Source organism: Theropithecus gelada, chromosome 13 (genome assembly GCF_003255815.1).
Source record: "Theropithecus gelada isolate Dixy chromosome 13, Tgel_1.0, whole genome shotgun sequence".
In the NCBI taxonomy this organism is placed as follows: domain Eukaryota; kingdom Metazoa; phylum Chordata; class Mammalia; order Primates; family Cercopithecidae; genus Theropithecus; species Theropithecus gelada.
The window spans coordinates 96,252,571-96,272,329 of NC_037681.1; the positions used below are offsets into that span (position 1 = coordinate 96,252,571).

Below are 19,759 nucleotides of genomic sequence, written 5' to 3' on the forward strand. Positions count from 1 at the left end.
ATGGATTCGCAGCTGAATTCTACCAGGTGTTCAAAGAAGAATTGGTACCAATATTGCTAAAACTATTCCAAAAGATAGAGAAAGAGAGAATCCTTCTGAAATCATTCTATGAAGCTACTATCAGCCTAATACCAAAACCAGGAAAAGGCATAACAAAATAGAAAACTACAGACCAATATGCCTGAAGAACACAGATGCAAAAACCCTCAACAAAATACTAGCTAACTGAATCCAACAGCATATCAAAAATAAAAATAATAATACACCATGATCAAGTGAGTTTTATACCAGGGATGCAGGGATAGTTTAACATACACAGGTCAATAAACGTGAAACATCACATAAACAGAATTAAAAACAGAAATTATATGATCATCTCAATAGACGCAGAAAAAAATATGTGACACAATCTAGCATCCCTTTATGATTAAAACCCTGAGGAAAATCAGCATGGTAGGGACATACCTTAAGGTAATAAAAGCCATCTATGACAAACCCACAGCCAATATTATACTGAATGGGGAAAAGTTGAAAGCATTCCCCCGAGAACTGAAACAAGACAAAAATGCCCGCTTTCACCACTTCAATTAAGCATAGTACTGGAAGTCCTAGTCAGAGCAATCAGACAAGAGAAAGAAATAAAGGTCATTCAAATTGGTAAAGAGGAAGTCAAATGGTCACTGTTTGATGATGATATTATCATATACCTGGAAAACCCTCAGGACTCATCCAAAAAGATCCTAGAACTGATAAATGAATTCAGTAAGGTTTCAGGATACAAAATCAATGTATACAAATGAATAACACTGCTATACACCAACAGTGACTAAGCTGAGAATCAAATCAAGAACTCAACCAACTTTACAATAGCTGCAAAAACAAAAATAAAGTACTTAGGAATATACCTAAATAAGGAATATTCACCTTACTCCTGCAAGAATAGCCATAATTTAAAAATCAAAAACTAATAGATGTTGGCATGGATGTGGTGAAAAGAGAACATTTATACACTACTGGTGGGAATGTAAACCAGTACAACCACTATACGACAGTACAGAGATTCCTTAAAGAATGAAAAGCAGATCTGCCATTTGATCCAGCAGTCTCACTACTGAGTATTCACCCAGTGGAAAATAAATCATTATATGGAAAAGACACTTGCACATGAATGTTTGTAGCAGCAAAATTCGTAACTGCAAAAATATGGAACCAGCCCAAATGCTCATCAATCAACGAGTGGATAAAGAATATGTAGTTATATATATATATATATATATATATATATTCCGCGCCCGGCCCCGAAATCACCATTAAAAAACTAAAACTTATTCATGTAATGGCCGCACATGGTAGCTCACGCCTGTAATCCCAGCACTTTGGGAGGCCGAGGCGGGCAGATCACGAGGTCACAAGATCGCGACCATCCTGGCTAACACGGTGAAACCCCGTCTCTACTAAAAATACAAAAAAATTAGCCGGGCGTGGTGGCGGGCGCCTGTAGTCCCAGCTACTCGGGAGGCTGAGGCAGGAGAATGGCGTGAACCCAGGAGGCAGAGCTTGCAGTGAGCCGAGATCAGGCGGCTGCACTCCTGTCTGGGCGACAGAGCGAGACTCCGCCTCAAAAAAAAAAAAAAAAAAAAAAAAAAAAGAAAAAGAAAAGAAAAGAAAAAGAAAAAAAAGAGCTTATCCGTGTAATTAAACAGCACCTGTTCCCCAAAAACTATTGAAATAAAAAATATGTTTAAATAAAGAAAGGATAGGATACCTGGCATATGAAAAGAACTAAAGAAATAAAGGAACTGAATAAGGAGATACTTGTAACACAGCCAGTGTTTATGTGAGTAAAACTTGGTATTGTAGGTCTGGTAATTAAAAGAAAAGGTCATGTTTATTTTTATTAACAACAATAACAAAAGCCAACATTTATTAAGTACATTCCACACACTAAAAAAATACAATAACCAAAATAAAAGGCTCAAAATAAATAGATGGGCTTACTGGTAAATGGAGGAGGCAGAGGAAACAATAAGTGATCTGAAAGACAGAATAATAGAAATTACTTAGTTGAACTACAGAGAGAAAACAATGGAAAAAAAATGAACAGAGTCTTAGGGATCTGTGAGATTATTACAAAAGACCTAACATTTGTGTCATTGGAGCTCCAGAATGAAAGAAGGATGAAGAGGAACTGAGAAAGTAATCAAAGAAATAATGACTTTTAAAAAACCAAATTTGTCAAGAAACATAAACTTATAGATTCAAGAAGCTGAGCAAATCTCAAATGGAATAAATCCAAAGAAATCCATGTGAAGACACACTGTAATTTAACTTTTGAAAACTAAAGACTAAAGAGGCTGGGTGTGGTGGCTCAAGCCTGTAATCCCAGCACTTTGGGAAGCCAGGGTGGGCAGGTTACTTGAGCTCAGGTGTTTCAGACCAGCCTACGTAATATGGCAAAACCCTGTCTTTACTAAAAATACAAAAATTAGCTGGGTATGGTGGCATGCACCTGTGGGTCCCAGCTACTCAGGAAGCTGAGGTGGGAGGATCACTTGAGCCTCGGAGGTCGAGACTGCAGTAAACCGAGATTGCCCCACTGCACTATAGCCTGAGTGACACAGAGTGAGACCCTGAGAAGAAGGAGAGGGAGAGGGAGAGGGAGAGGGACAGGGACAGGGACAGGGACAGGGAGAGGGACAGGGAGAGGGAGAAGAAAAGAAAACCAAAGACAAAAAAAAAAATTGAAAGCTGCCTGAGAAAAATGACGTCTTAGCTACAGGGAAAAAACAATTCAGAACACAGAGGGTTTCTCATTGGAAACCATGGAAGTCAAAAGGCAGTAAGTAGCACAATATATATTTCAGGGGCTGAAAGAAATGAACTGTGAATCCAGAATCAATACCCAGCAAAACTCCCCTTCAAGATGTAGGGGAAACCAGACATTCTCCAGTGAAGGAAAACTAAGAGAATTTGTCGCCAGCAGACCTACCCAAAAAGAATTACTAAAATCCTCTAAACAGAAAGAATTTTTTAAAGATATCATGAAATATCAAGAAGAAAGCACAAATATAGGTAAATACAGTAGGCTTTCTTTTTCCTCATGAGTTTTCTAAATTGTATTTAACAGTTGAAGCAAAAATGTTGACACTTTCTGATGTGGTTCTGAATGTATGTAAAGGCGGCCAGGCACAGTTACTCACACCTGTAATCCCAGCGATTCGGGAGGCAGAGGCAGGAGGGTCACTTGATACCAGGAATTTCGACCAGCCTGGGCAACATGATGAGACCCCAATCTCTAAAAAAAAATTATTAGTATTTTATTTTATTTTATTTTATTTATTTTTGAGACGGGAGTCTCACTCTGTCGCCCAGGCTTCAGTGCAGTGGGGCGATCTCGGCTCACTGCAAGCTCCGCCTCCCGAGTTCACGCCATTCTCCTGCCTCAGCCTCCCGAGTAGCTGGGACTACAGGCGCCCGCCACCACGCCCGGCTAATTTTTTTGTATTTTTAGCAGAGACGGGGTTTCACCGTGTTAGCCACGATGGTCTCCATCTCCTGACCTCGTGATCCGCCCGCCTCGGCCTCCCAATAATTTAAAAAAATACTTAGCAGGGCATGGTAGCAAATGCCTACAGTCTCAGCTACTCCGAGGCAGTAAGATTGCTTAAGCCCAGGAATCGAGCCTGCAGTGAGCTATGATTGTGCCACTGCACTCCAGTTTGGGCAGCAGAGAGAGACCTTGTCTCAAAAATAAAATAAAATTAAGTTAAAATGAAAAATTAATGTATGTAAAGGAAATATTTAAGACACACTTTGGAGTAGGGCAAAGGGAAGCAAAGCAGGGTAAGGTTTTTATGTTTCACTCAAACTGGTGAAATGGCACCAGCAGACGGTAAATAGCCATATATATATATATACACACACACACATATATATATATATACCAACCACTAGAAAAACTGTATGAAGAAATATATTTAAAAAACTACAAACAAATCAAAATGGGATTCTAAAACAATGTTCAAGTAACTAAAAAAAAGAAAACAGAGAAACAAACAAACAAAAAACAGAAGACAAAAGACAAAATGGCAGACGTCAGCCCTAACATCTCAATACTGACATTACGTGTAAATAATCTGAACACACCAATTAAAGATAGCTATTGCCAAAGTGGATTTTTAAAATGACCCTTTGTCGGATGCATAGTTTGCAAATATTTTCTCTCATTCTGTAGGTTGTTTGTTACTCTGTTAATACTTCTTTTGCTCTGTGGAAGCTTTTTAGTTTAATTGGGTCCCATTTATTTCTTTTGTTTCTGTTGCATCTGCTTTTGGGGTCTTAGTCACAGATTCTTTGCCTCAGTCAATGTCTGAAAGAGTTTTCCTAGGTTTTCTTCTAGCATTCTTATGGTTTCAGATACTATTTTTAAGTCTTTAATCCATCTTGACTTAATTTTTGTATATGGTGAGAGATAGGGATCTAGTTTAATTCTTTTACATGTGACTATCCAATTTTCCCAGCACCATCCACTGAATAGGGTAGGTATCCTTTCCCTAGTTTATATTTTTGTGTGCCTTGTCAAAGATCAGTCCAGAATCTCCAAGTCAAACAAATCAGCAAGAAAAAAAATCCCATTAAAAAGTGGGCAAATGATATAAATAGAAATTTCTCAAAAGAGGATATACAAATGGCAAACAAATATATGAAAAAATGCCAACATCACTTATCATCAGAGAAATGCAAATTAAACTCACAATGCGATATCACTTATCCTCACTGGAATGGCCATTATTAAAAAGTCAAGAAGCAATAGATGGCATAGATATGGCAAAAAAAGAAAAAAAAAAGGAAACTTGTTTATACACTGCTGATGGGAGGGTAAATTAGAACAACCTCTATGGAAAACCATATGGAGTTTTCTCAAATAACTAAAAGTAGATCTACCATTTGATGAAGCAATCCCACTACTGGGTATCTACCCGGAGGAAAAGAGATCATTATATAAAAAGACACTTGCACACAAATGTTTACTGCAGCACAATTCACAATTGCAAGATATGGAATCAACCTAAGTACCATTAACCAATGAATAAATAAAGTGTGGTGGGTATGTAATTCATTCATCAGTTGAATGCCATAAGAAGAATAAAATAATGTCTTTTGCAGCAACTTGGATAGAACTGGAGGCCATTATTCTAAGTGAAATAACTCAAGAATGGAAAACCAAATACCATGTGTTCTCACTTACAAGTAGGAACTAAGCTATGGGTACACAAAGGCATATAGTGGTATAATAGACAGTGGAGACTCAGAATGTGGAAGAGTAGAGGGAGTGAGAGATGAAAACCTACCATTGGGTACAACACACACTATTCAGGTGATGGATACACTAAAATCCTAGACTTTACCACTGTATGATTCATCCACGTAACCAAAAGATACTTGTACCTCTAAAGCTATTGAAATAAAATGTTTTTTAAAACGATGTCCCAACTATACACTATAAGAAATTATAAAAAACCTTTCTTTGATTATTTTCTCAGTGCTAGGATTACTGGCACCACACCCAGCCACTGCCAGTATTGTTATATATGAAGTTAGTTTCTTACAGTGTATAGTTGGGACATGGTTTTTATAGCCGAGGCGGGCAGATTGCTTGAGCCCAGGAGTTAGAGACCAGCCTGGGCAACACGGCGAAACCCCGTCTCTACAAAAAATACAAAAATTAGCCAGGCATGGTAATGCACATCTGTAGTCCCAGCTACTCAGGAGGCTGAGCGGGGAGGATGGCTTGAGCCCAGGTGGCAGAGGTTGCAATGAGCTGAGAGCATGCCACTGCACTCTAGCCTAGCAACAGAGCAAGACCCTGTCTTAAAAACAAAACAAAGCAAAAAACACGCCCCCCCCCCAAAAATAAAACAAAACACAAAAACAATATTGTCAGGTTTAAAGAAAAGGGATCAAAATCTTATATTATGCAACCATTAACCAAAAGAAAACGAGTCTAAATTGATATGTATTAAGTTTATGAAATAGACTTTAGAACAAAGAAAATTACCAGAGGGTCTTTGAAAAAAAAAAATCTATAAAATCGACAAACCTTTAGCAAGACTGACCAAAAAAGAAAGAAGTTACAAATTACCAATGTCAAAAACAAAACAGTAGATATCACTAACAGACCCTGCAGATAACAAAATAGTAAAGAAATACTAGGAACAACTCCTACACACTTAAGTTTGACAATTCAGACAAAATGAACCAGTTCCTTGAAAAACACAAAGTACCACAACTCATCCAATATGACAGAGATAATTTGAACAGCCCCATAGCTATTAAAGAATTGAATTCGTGATTTTAAAACTTATACCCCCCCCCAAAAAAAACTTCAGGCCTAGATGGTTTCACTAGAAAATTCTAACAAATGTTTAAAGAAGAATTAACACGACTTCTACACAATCTCTTCCAGAAAATCAGAGAAGAGGGGGATACTTCCCAATGCATTTCATGAAGCTAGCATTACACAGATACCAACTCCAGATAAAGATAGCGCCAAAAAAAGAAAACTCAAAACCATCAGGAACATAGATACAACAAAAAAAATCCTTAGCACAATATTAGCAAATAGAATTCAGCAACGTATAAAAAGGATTTTTTTCGTAGTGACTTTTTATGACATGACTATGTGGGGCTTATTTCAAAAATGCAAGGCTTATTCAAAAATCAATTGATGTAATCTGCCATTAGTAATAGACTAAAGAAGAAAAGTCATGTTACTTGATGCAGAAAATTTTTTCAAAAATTCAACACCCATTCATGATTTTTAAAAAATTCTCAGAAAACTATGAATAGAGGAGAATGGCCTCAACTTGATAAAGAGCATCTACAAAAGACCTATAGCTAACATTATACTTCATGATGAGATACTCAATGTTTACTCATCAAGATCAGAAATTAGGTAAAGATGCCCACCCTCCCCACTCTTAAATCAACATAGCACTGTAAGTTCTAATCATTACATTGAGGCAAGAAAAGGAACTAAAAGACACACAGATGAGAAAGAAAGAAATAAAACTGTCCCCATTTGCAAGTGATATGGCTGTCTATAGAGATCCCAAGGAATCTACCCAAAAAACCTCCAGGTATGACCTGGACATTTTTCCTTCCAAATGTCATGTTAAAATGTGTTCTCCAATGTTACAGGTGGGACCTAGTGGGAGGTGTTTGGATCATGGAGATGGATCCCTCATGAATGGCTTGGTGTTGCCCTTGTGGTAATGAGTGAGTTCTCATTCTATTAGTTTATGCAAGAGCTGACTGTTTAAAATAGCCTAGCATCTCTCTTGCTCCTTCTTACGATATAACATGACTGCTGTCCCTTAGTCCTCTGCTATGAGTAAAAGCTTCCTGAAGCCTCACCAGAAGCCAAGCAGATGCTGATGCTATGCTTGTACAGTCTGCAGAATGATGAGCCAAATAAACATCTTTTCTTTATATTACCCAGCCTCAGATGTTCCTTCTGCAAAACAGACTAATATACCTCTTAAAACTAGTGAGTTCAGTGGGGCATGGGGGCTCACACCTGTAATCCCAGCACTTCAGGAGACTGAGGCAGGTGGATCACCTAAGGTCAGGAGTTCGAGACCAGCCTGACCAATATGGTGAAACCCTGTCTCTACTAAAAATATGAAAGTTAGTTGGGCATGGTGGCATGCGCCTGTAGTCCCAGTTCCTCTGGAGGCTGAGACAGGAGAACTACTCGAACCTGGGAGGCGGAGGTTGCACCACTGGGAGCCAAGATCGCACCACTGGGAGCCAAGATCGCACCACTGCACTCCAGCCTGGGTGGCAGAGCGAGACTCAATCCCCCGCAAAAAATTTTAAAATAAAATAAAACTAGTGAGTTCAGCAAGGTTGCAGGCAACACAAACTTATAAAAAATCAACTGTATTTCCATATACTAAGAGTGAACACTAAAGTTAAAAAATATAACACCATTTACTGTTGTTTAAAGAATGAAATACAGTCCTGCATCACATTAAGAAGTTTTGGTCAATGACAGCCATGTTGTATACATGAGATCACAATATGCAACCTTTTGGGATTGGGTACATGAACATTTATAGTAGCTGTATTCGCAATAGCCCAAAACTGGAAACAATTCATATGCCCCTCAAAGAGTAAATGTTTAAACAAACTGTAGTACCTCTATATCATGTAATACTACTCAGCAACAAAAAAAGAACAAACTGTTGATACACAAGGCAACCTGGATGAATTCCAGAGGATTATTCTGAATTTAAAAACTCAATCCCAAAAGGTTGCATATTGTATGATTTCATTTATACAATATTCTTGAAATGACAAAATTACAGAAATAGGGAATAAATTAGTAGTTTTCAGAGGTTAAGGAAGGACTGGGGTGAGAAAGAAAGTTATCGTAGCTAAAAAATAGCAACATGAGAAATCCTTGTGATGATGCAAATGTTCTGTATCTTGACTCTATCAATGTCAACATCCTGGTTGTGATATTGTACTACAGTTTTGCATGATGTCATCATTGGGGAAACTAGTTAAATGGAACATGGGAGCTCTGCATTATTTCTTGTGACTATGTATAAATTTAAAATTATCTCCAAAAAAAGTCTAATTAAAAATACATTTAAATGCATAACCATCCTCCTGAATCATAATCTGCCATTAAATCTTGAGAAATATTGATCTAAAAGTTCAACCAGTATATTAGGGGAAATATCCTCTTTCTCATGAGGAACAGCTGAAGGGACAGAAAATGTTTTATCTTGGGAAATCCTAAAGAAAATTATGAGAGTTTTCTTTTTCCAGAATACGAAGGGATTACACACATGAAATTAAACTTGGTGTGCTGCCAGTAAACAGAACACAGGCTGACGTACAAGAAAATGCACAAGCTTCAGGATTAACCAAGCATGGGTTTAAACCCAAGCTCCACCATGCCCTATTTTTAAGACTAGACAAGTTAGTTAACCTCCCCGACCTCCCATTTCCTCATCTTTAAAACAAGGCTAATGATTCCCACCTCAATCCATCAATCAGCATCTAAGTAAAGAAACAGACACTGCTTCAGTACTTCCAAGAGAAGGAATTTAATGCAGGGAATTGGTGGCAGTGGTGAAGATAGAAATATAGGTTATAGGTGATAGAAAAGCTGAGATTTGAAGATTATTGCGATAGATAACAGTCAAGAGTATAAAGATCTTCTTAAGTTCATGTAACCTTGCATACTTACTAAGGATCAGGCAAAATGTGAAAAGTAAAAAATGAAACAATTTTAAAAGATGAAAAATAAAAAAAAATTAAGTTTGTCTGACTTTAAAAAGATAAAATTAGTTGGAGTAAGGTCTTGGGATGGGGTCATGAAAAAATCAGATATTAGCAATAGTAGGCAGTGCGTAATTGAAGGCATAAAGGTAGGAGGCAATGTTGCCAGAGCCCAGGAGCCAGAGTCACCAGGAAGAATCAGGAACCATGGTGGACACAAATAGTGGGAGCTGGAGCCATAGAGGAGATGCAGACACTGCTGGCAAGGATGATTTAAGATGGGAGAGAGGGAAGAAATTATCTGGTTTCCTCTTTTCACTACCTTGCAAACTTCCAAGGGTGCAGCAACTTTCCTCTAGCAGGAAGCCATAGATATGGAGCCTGGGGAAGGCAGCCTTCCAGGTCAGACCCTGCTATCAAGGGCAGAGCAGGAATCAGAAGATAGACACACCTAGGTGTGGCCCACTCACAGGGTGTTTGTGAGGATGCAGGGCTTATAAGATACCTGGCACAGAGTAATAGGTGCTCAAGAAATGGCAATTATTATTTTTCAGTGCCAATGTCGCATGATGACATTTAGAGCCACATTTTCTCATCATTTCATATCTGAATAGAAGGAAGCACAAGCTGGGGCTCATGCCATGTCGACTTTGCCAAGAGTACTTATTTTTTCCAAATGAGCAGCACATCTGAGAAATGTGAAAAGCAGGCCTGTCCTAAAGTTTCATTGTATAAAGCAAATGTTGAGTTTCCACAGCTGCTGGCTTCAGCCTGCCCAGAGGAATAGTTTTCATGAAATATTAATCTCGGAGAAAGCCACACTGGGGTAAGCTTGCACAGTAATTCAAGCAGCATGTGCAAAATTTATTTAGCGTTTTGGCTGGGCATGGTTTTAATTATGTGAAGTCTTCAGAATGAGAAGAAAGTGATTGAAGATGTTTAACTAAGTCAGTCATAGAGGCTGTGGATGCTCTAAGATTCTCTCCAACTTTGGTTTATTTCTGCAGTCCCCAAACTATAAATACAAAGGAAGCTCCCATGGAATCAGATGATGGCACTGTAAGAATCAAGGTGCAGCTAGCAGTAAAAACAGAAGACACCAACACCTGCAGTCCAGAGAACTCCAGTGTAACATAAAGGCGGGTGTCTATTCATGGTTCCCTACAACCAAGGTAGGGACAGAAAGGTGAGAATCCAAGGACTGTCCAGAACTTGGGAAGCAGCATGCAAGACGCTTTCATCAAAGGTCCCGAGTGAGTACAAGATGCAGAGTGTGTTGTGTACCTGATGGACATCTCATACTTCCTGGGAGTCACTGGCATGGTGTGATGTTGAACGTGAGGTAGCATCTGGAAGTGCAGAGAGGGCCAGGACCCCTCCCTGAGGACAACACAGGCATGGGGATGGACTGGGCCTTGCATACAGTAGAGCTGAGCCAACCTGCAGGGTTTTAAAACTGTCAACAACCAGCAGCCACAAAATGTCCCCTTGGCTGATGGAACAGATAGAAAACTCAGAAGTTATTTTTAAAGACTGGTTTTCAGACTCTAGGTTCTGTTCATAAATATTAGGGCCCTAGCACCAGCCTGGGGGGAGAGGTTTCTATCCCAAGAGGGACTATATGAGTTGGAACCTCAGAAAGGGACCACTAATTTTCAGAGATAATCAAAAGCTAGTCCTGTGAGGTAAGACATAGGAGATGGAGATGGGCAAGGAGGTTCTCATGATCAGTCCACAGAATTGATGCCCTAATCTCTATGCCCTCACGGGGGTCAGGGAGACCTGCTGAGTTATTTACTGCCTCAAGTAAGATAAGTCTGGGCATCAAGGTGGGCTGGTCCTAGCTAGGAGGAGTGGAGGAGGAAGCTAGACTGTGCTGACCTGGAGTCCAGAACACTGAGGTTATTGGGGGAGAAGTCTCCACTTGCGCTTCCCAGAGATCCCTCCAGTTCAACATGTTCTAAGTTCATTCCCCCAGCTCACCTGCCTCCTCTTTTCTGTACAGTGTTCATAGTATCCTGAGGATTCCAGTCACACAGGCTCAAACCTGAGGATCATCCTGGACCCTTCCTCTCCCTTGCCCTGAAAATCCTACCTCCTATCCTTTCTAACCCTCCATCCCCACTGTCACTCCCCTAATTCAGAAATTTCTCTCCTTTCTTCCCCCCTCCACCCCATCTCATATAGTGGTGTGATATGATTCGGCTCTGTGTCCCCACCCAAATCTCATCTTGTATTTCCCATAATCCCCATGTGTTATGGGAGGGACCCGGTGGGAGATGATTGAATCATGGGGGTGGGTCTTTCCCATGCTGTTCTTGCAATAGTGAATGGGTCTCACAAGATCTGATGATTTTAAAAATGGAAGTTTCTCTTCACAAGCCCGCTCTTTGCCTGCTGCCATCCACGTAAGATGTGACTTGCTCCTCCTTGCCTTCTGCCATGACTGTGAGGCCTCCCCAGCCACGTGGAACTGTAAGTCCAATGAACCTCTTCCTTTTGTAAATTGCCCAGTCTCTAGTATGTCTTTATCAACAGTGTGAAAACGGACTAATACATGGTGCCAGGCTGAGCATTTGGAAACAGTGTTCTAACAATGCCACTCATCTGTTCCAAAATTGCCAAAGGATCCACACTGCCTAGAGTGAAATTCAAACGTGAGTCTGTAAATCAAAGCGCTTCACGAGTTCTTACCAACCTACCTTTCCATCACAGCCCAACATCAGGCAAACAGAACCACTCTCTTCTCTGTTCATTTCCCACTTGGTTCTACTTCTGGGTTTAGCTCTGCTTGGCATGTGTTTTCCTGCATCACTGCATTTCCGAGTCTTACCCACCCTTCAAAGTTCATGTCACATCACCACCTGCAAGAACATTCTCTGATCCTCTCCTGCATGCATAATCACTCCCTCTTTTGGACTCCTGCAACCCTGTGTGCCACTCTTTCGCATTGAGTAAAAGTATGTGCTTTTCATATGTTTCCACTGGGCGATAAGCTCTTTGAAAATAAGGGCCTTACATCAGATTCACCCTTCATGGAGAAGACATAGGGAGACCCAAGAACTTTGAGTTTGGCTGGTTTATAGGAAATGTAACAAAGTTTGGGGGAATAATTTTGGAAAGGTAGGTTGGAATCATATTGTGACTTCAGGGTAATAGTTAAAAGTGCTTGAGAGTCATCTGCAGAAGTATGAAGCTAGATGAGGCAATCCTGAGAAAAAATATCAAATGTGAAGGGCAAGTGCTCATCCCTGGAACCACAGGAAACACTAGCCTGCAAGTGTCCACTGGAAAATAAAAAAATCACAGAGACTGGCAGGAAATGGCTGTATAGAATGGAAGTCAATCACAACATCCACACCACATTGGGCATAAAAAGAATTTCAGCCCTCTTGGTCAACCACAATACATGCACTTGAATAATTCTGACCGAATCCTGTATGGCTTTTTTTCTCTAGAATTGCAAATAGGGAAGACCATGCTGACAGACTTGTGGATCCTTAATTCAGGGTATTTTAAAAGGCAATCACTTGCCAACATTCTATGCCTAATCAGTGGGGCCTCCCGAGCCCAGTACACTGGAGGCATCTACAGATGTGGAGAACTCGCAGAAGTAAGGCCTGACCAAGGAACACACAAATGGGAACAAGGAGCATTCCTGGTCATCTGATTTGTTTCTGTGTTGGCTTCCCAGTCCCAAAAGTGACTTCTAAGGTCATTACAATTATTAAAACGAGAGAACAAGCACAGGGACCCTGAGAAAGTCAGCAGGAAGTGAGTGGCAAAACAAAACAAAACAAAACAAAAACCTTGACCTGGAAGTCTGGAAGCCCAGAGCAGCACCCCTGCCCTACCCCGCAAGGAGCTGGAGGGGAGAGAAATTCTGAGTGGGAAGTGTGCCAGCCTCCCTGGGTGGGACCTGTGTGGCTTCTTAGGGAAGTGGGCAGCTTCTACCTGAGACCTTCCTAATCATTCCTTGCCAGGGGAACTAGTCCCACAACCACATAGGACTTACCCTGTGTCAATTCAATTTAATTCAGCACAGACAAACTGCTGAGCTCCCCGGAGGTGAAAGCCCTGACCTGAGCAGATGTTTACCTGATCAAAACAGGGAGGTCTTCCCAAGCCAGCCCTGATAAAGGTGCCACCTGAGACCCCAATTTTCTTACACCTTACTCTAATACAACGGAGGTCAACTTATTCATTTCAAGGGTTCTAGAAATGTTTGATTCAAACTATATTTTAAAAATATTTTTAAAATGGTAAACATAGACAAGTGTGTGATACCAAATGTGAACAATCATGCGAACCCCAGCGGTTCACATGAGCCACAGGCTATAATATACTCATGTCTGCTTCAGAATAAAGGTTCTTCTGCCAAAACCATGAATATGTTGGAACACATGTAGATGTGTCATTAATTGGGAAAGCTGTAGTTCCAAAAAGATCTTTCAACAGTTCAGATCCATGAGAGTATTCTGATGCTGTAAAATTGTATGAGCAAGTATACCACCATCACCCCGGCCCCCTAACGCCATGCTCGATTAAAGGCCAGGAAGGACTCAGGGACTTCCTTGGAATATATGCTCTTATAAAGACATAATACTAAACTACACAGTAATATGTGACCACATAACATGTTGTACCATGGTAAGTATTGCCAGTAGCATTATTATTAGTATTACCAGTAGCATGCTTATTTTGATCTTAGACTGATCTTAGACTGATTGGCAGACATTTAAAAATCTGAACAAGACCAACAGCAATGCAGGGCCATTCTATTACTGCTTCTCTTGTGGCCGATAGTGTCAATGATGAAACTGACAACTGAAGTTTGAGCTCAAAATGCCAGATTAAACATGTTTTGCTGTGTTAAAGGCTTTAAGTGATTACTACAAAGAAACAAACACTGGAGTTTCTGAAAAAAAATTAATAACATAATTAACTTCTCATGATGATTACGACACAATTTTGGGAAGAATTTTCTGCCAAAGATATAAATTGGTGAATCTAAGTGAAAGAATCTGTTCCTTTGCATTAGACCTCTTATAATTAAACAATTGTTACATAGTGTTAGTGAGTCAACATTAAAACCAATTCCTATATTTTTCATGTTTCTAGATCATTGAAATCAGAATAGCCTGAATCTGTAAGGTATCCTGTTTAAAAGTGCTATAATTTCCAATATCTAGTTGTTGCACGTTGTACAACCAATATAAAATACAGGGGTGTACTTGATAGTGAGAATCTCATGAGGCTGCAATGTTCATCCCAAAACCTCAATTTCAAATTTTCATAACATTCTCATTGTTTTCATTAACTGTATGTTAAAAACTAAATTTATCAAACTAATATAAATAACAAAATGTCGGTTTGCTCTGTTATACTCATTGATATTCCACATAAGATTTCATTGAAGAGTTTTAACGCTGAAAAGTTTCCAAAAATCACTGTAACATTTAATATATAGGAAAAACCCAAAATATGAAGCAGGAAAAGATGTAAGAAACAGATCTTTTTGGTTAGAAAAGCAGAAGTAGAAAAGGGTGAGAGTAATTCAACCACAACTCCAGATACAGGCTTAAGAATTTAAAAAAAATGCTTTCTGAATTAATCAATGAAGCAGAAATAGTGTGTCCCTTGCTCCTGGAATTGGGAGAGGGGAAACTTTGGGACTGGAGAAACAGAGAAGGTCGTAGAGGAAGTTTTGCTTTCTCGATGAGAACCATCTTCCTATAGGCAAATAAGGCTTCTCTGTGGGAAGCAGGGCAGACCAAAGAGATGATGGTCAGTGGGGAGCCAAGTGTAGCCACTGATCATTAGGGCCAGCATAACTGAGGTGTCAGCACAACGGAAAGGAGGCCTTGAGCAGTGAGGTTTCTGGACTTGTGGTAGAGAAAAAGTGGTGACCAGACATGTGATTCCCGGGAACGAGGTTAAAGGGAAAGTGCAGCCTTGGAGGGCAGAAGCAAAGCACAGGACACAGAAATCATTCATTCACTCATTAATTGATGAAGCTCCTATTAATACAGGCATTTGATTGGACACTGCAGTTACAAAGATGAATAAGCCTCAGTCAGTGTCTCCTAGGGGGAGGAGAGGTTGTTACCAAGGAGAAGCCCAAGGAGCTACAAGGATGGCAGAGGAAGGGGTCATAGCTTCCTGGAAGAGGTACTCCCAGAGGTCAGTCTCAAAGCAGAAGCAGGAGGTAATCAAGCAGATAATAGCTGAGAATGGGGGAGGAGGAGCACCTCTCAACTCAAAGAGCATTCCTGGAGAAAGACACAATTTGAGAGAGAGAATTGTATAGCTGGGGAAGAGCAAGTGGACGAAAATGAGTGAGGCACAAAGTAAAAGGAAGGGAAAGTGAGAGAGGAACCTGTTGAGGGGGCTGGGGCCAGGTCATGGGAGGCCTGGTGTGTTCTGCAAGGCAGCTCAGACTCTCTCCTAGCAGCAGTAGGGAGCCACCGAGGATGCTAAGCTCGGAAGCTACATTCACGCTTCCCTATTCAATTTCTCCACGCTATTTGCTTGTGTGACCTCCCATAAGCATTCGCCAAGAGCAGGAACTAGTTTTTCATCTTTTCACCTTTATGTCCTTGGAGCTTAGCATAGTCCCCAGAATGCAACAGGAACTTAGCACTTATTGTTATATGAACTAATGAATGAACGAGCAAAGTGCTAAGTAGGGAAAAAAGAGGCTGGGGGGGTGGGGGGGAATGCACTGAGTGAAGATGAGAGAACACTGTCAAATACACAGGCTAAAGAAATCTGAAATGTAGTAATAAAAGTATATGTAAATATAGACAAAATCTTCATGTGCCAAGCAGTGTATACAGGAAGTGGATGGAAAAACTGACCACAGATGAAGATACCTTGGAGAAGGAACTGGATTGAGATCCACTCAGGGACCTTGGTCAGAGGAAGCTCCTGAATTCTTCTTGGGAAAGGGTCATGTTAGGGGGTGAATTGTGTCTTTCCCCCTAAAAATATGGGGAACTCCTAACTTCCAACACCTCAAAATGTGTCCTTATTTGGAAATAGGGTCTTTACAGATTTAATCAAATTAAGACAAAGGCATTAAGGCAGGCCTCAACCCAATATAACTCGTGTTCTTATAAAAAGGAAATTTGATCACAGACACACAAACAGCAAAGATGATGTGAAAAGACACAGAAGACAGCCATCAATAGGCCAAAAAACACTTAAGGCTACCAGAAACCATGGGAGAAGCCTCAGACAGATCTTTCCCTAGAGCCTTCAGAGAGGGCGTGGCCCTGCTGAGATCTTGATTTTGGCCTTCTGGCCTCCAGAACCATGAGACGATACATTTCTATTATTCTAAGCCACCCACTTTGTGATATTTTATTATAGGAACCCTAGGAAATGCATATAGTTTGGCAGTTAAAACAGATTAACACTTGCAGTCGACTTTGGTATTTGTCTTCCCTACGTGCATTCCCTTGTCCTCCTTGCTGGATGGGTCTTAGAAGGAACAGAGGGAAAAGAAGGGAGCTGCACAGGCTCATGGATGGGGCTTCTTGGCACCTACTGGGTGAGGGGAAAAGATTCTGCATCTCAGGAATGGTACAGGCTTTGACACCAGACCTGGTTAAATCTTAGCTCCATTTACCAGCTATATGGCTTTAGGCAAATGACTTGCAATTTTCAAACTTCAGTTTGAAATAGGAAATACAACTTAACATTATAAAGAATTCTTAAGAATTATGCTTAACAAGGAGATAATCTATGTAATGCACCAAGCACGATGTCTAGTGACCAGCAGGTGACCTCCCAGATGTGCGCATGATTCTGAGTCACACACCCAGAATACCCAAGATATTTTTTTCCTTCTCTGGAAGAATCAGTCCACTGAGCATAAAAGAAACAACTAGACATGTTCTCATCAAATTGGTCTGCAGTCCTGTCATTTTTACTTTGCAGCACACCACAAACCATTTCTCCCCATCGTCCCTTCCTTAAGTTCCCTGAATTAAAGCAATAGCTCCTAACTGGCTCCCTACCTCCATTCTCTCCCCATCCTCCAGTGCAGCATTCACAGTCACCCACCAGAATTATCACTCTAGAGCAGGGGCTGGTAAACTACTGCTCATGGGTAAATCCAGCCCACTGCTTGTTTTTGTTTATAAAGTTTTATTATCCCATAGCCACACTCATTTGCATATTGTCTGTGGCTGCTTTTGCACTATAGTGGCACTATAGTGGCAGAGCTGAGTAGCTCTGACACACTGTAGTTCCACAAAGCTTAGAATACCGACTATCTGATCCTTTACAGAAAAAGTGTGCCAGGCCCTTGGTAACTTGCCATTCCCTTCAGTGACTTGCTTCTTATACAAAACCTACATTGAGTAGTTGGCCCTTGCCTGTCCTTCCTGGCTCATTTCTCTTTTATTTATTTTTTGAGACAGGGTCTCATTCTGTCACTCAGGCTACAATGCAGAAGCACCATCTTGGCTCACCGCCAGCTCCACTTCCTGTGCTCAAGCGATTCTCCCACCTCAGCCTCCCAAACAGCTAGAATTACAGGCTCACACCACCATGCCTGGCTAATTTTTTTGTATTTTTAGTAGAGATGAGGTTTTGCCATGTTGGCCTGGCTGGTGTTGAACTCCTGGGCTCACGCTATCTGCCTGCCTCGACCTCCCACAGTGCTGAGATTATAGGCATGAGTCACCCTGCCTGGCCTCCTGGCTCATTTCTTGCCACTCCCCTATGTCCCACTCTTGCTGATTAAGAGTCCCCCCAAACACTGCGTGTTGCTTCCACCTGTAACATCTCTACTCCCTTTCCGCATGAAAAAATTTCACATATTCTTCAAGATTATTTTTAAATGTCCCTTCCCTCTGAAGCCTTCCAGCCCTATTCAAGGGTCAGGCACTCCTTCCTTAGAGCTCCCTTAGCACACTGTGACATCCCTTCAATAGACAGCATGTTGTAGAGAGTGAATATGGGTCTACAGATCTTTCTCCTTTGCTGGACACCCCCAACCTAAGCCTCTCATTTCCTCCTGGAGCACACTGTTCTTGTCCAGGATAGCAGTTACCAGTTTGTAATCATCATGTATTTTATCTGTCTATTTATGTCTTAAATGCCCATCCCCTAATAACTGTGAGCCCCGAGAAGGCAGGAACTAAGACTGTCAGAATCACCATCACTTTACCATCACCTAGCCTGGAGCCAGCCATATAGTTGTTCAAATTATTAAATGAACTGATGATTGGCTAAACGCAAACTATATATATATATATGTGTGTGTGTGTGTATATATATATATATTTTTTTTTTTTACTAATAAATCAAATACAGGTGAAAGAGAATCTAAGGTACCATAGCTGTTGCTTTATGGGCACACATGGTACTGCCTTCCAAACCCTTTTGCACCCTGCCACAATCCAGAAGATTGGATGGGCAGAAGCACCACTGACAGCTTAGATGTAGATACCTGACGCATGTATACAGCCCTGTGCACTCATTTGTGGGAATCGGTGTGGAACGTGTACATAGGCCTTTTTCATGACAGAAAATTCAGACCCTGTGGAATAGGAATAAAGCCAAGTACGGGATTATGTAACTTCACTGAACCACAGTTGTGTGGAGTCATACAGCATCCCAGCTACACCTTCCTGGGGAAGTACTTCCGCCACTCCTTGTCTACTGAGGAAAAGTGGGGCAGAACACCTGTAGCTTCTTCTCTCCAAGGGAAGAAGGAGGTCCCTAAGGAGAGTGCCCTGTGTGTCCATCACACCCACACCCAGCCAAAGGGACCCTGCACATGCCCACATCCAGGTGAGAGACCTGGCTGGGAGGAGAGTGGGGAGGGGTCTGGCAGGTTTGATCCTTCCTTGCCTCCTACAGTGTCCTCCAGTACCTTCAAGCTGTCCTCCAGGGAACGTTCAAGCTGGAAATGTGACGCTTGAATGATGCACTGTTTACTTTTCCTGACACCTGAAGGCTCAAGATCAAGCAAATAATTCAGCTGAGCTGCTGCTTTGTGTGGGGAAAGAAAAATATCCCAAGGCCATTTCCCGTGTGACCTTTTGGATTCAGGATGGTACCCTTTGGGAGAGCCCTTTCCATAAAGGCCCTCTGTGAAAGTGTGTGCATTTCACTGAGATGTTTCCAAGAAGAGCAAAGATGCCATTTCAACCAAGGCAAATATATGAATTCCAGCTCTGAGCCTCAGGGATGTCAGTACCATGAACATGAACCAAGGCAAAGCTGAATTTCTTGTTTAAGTCAAGCTTTTAACCCTCTATGGTATCTGCCTCTGGTCTGAACAAAAGAATCTTAAGTATGAAAACAGAGATTGTCTTTGCCCCTAGATAAAAACATCTTCTGGGATGGCTTCTGGGAGGCTCTGGGATGCAACCTCTAAGCCTGCTAACAAAGAATTCATAGGAAATGCCCGTATTTTTCCATTATTAAGACCTTAAATGGCAGT

At 41.0% G+C, this 19,759-nt stretch overlaps 1 protein-coding gene across 7 annotated transcripts in view; it reads right to left on the reverse strand.

The window, feature by feature from the left end:
• Positions 1-19,759, reverse strand: part of EVA1A (eva-1 homolog A, regulator of programmed cell death) — a 144,875-nt gene that overhangs the window by 36,871 nt on the left and 88,245 nt on the right. The window lies entirely within an intron of this gene.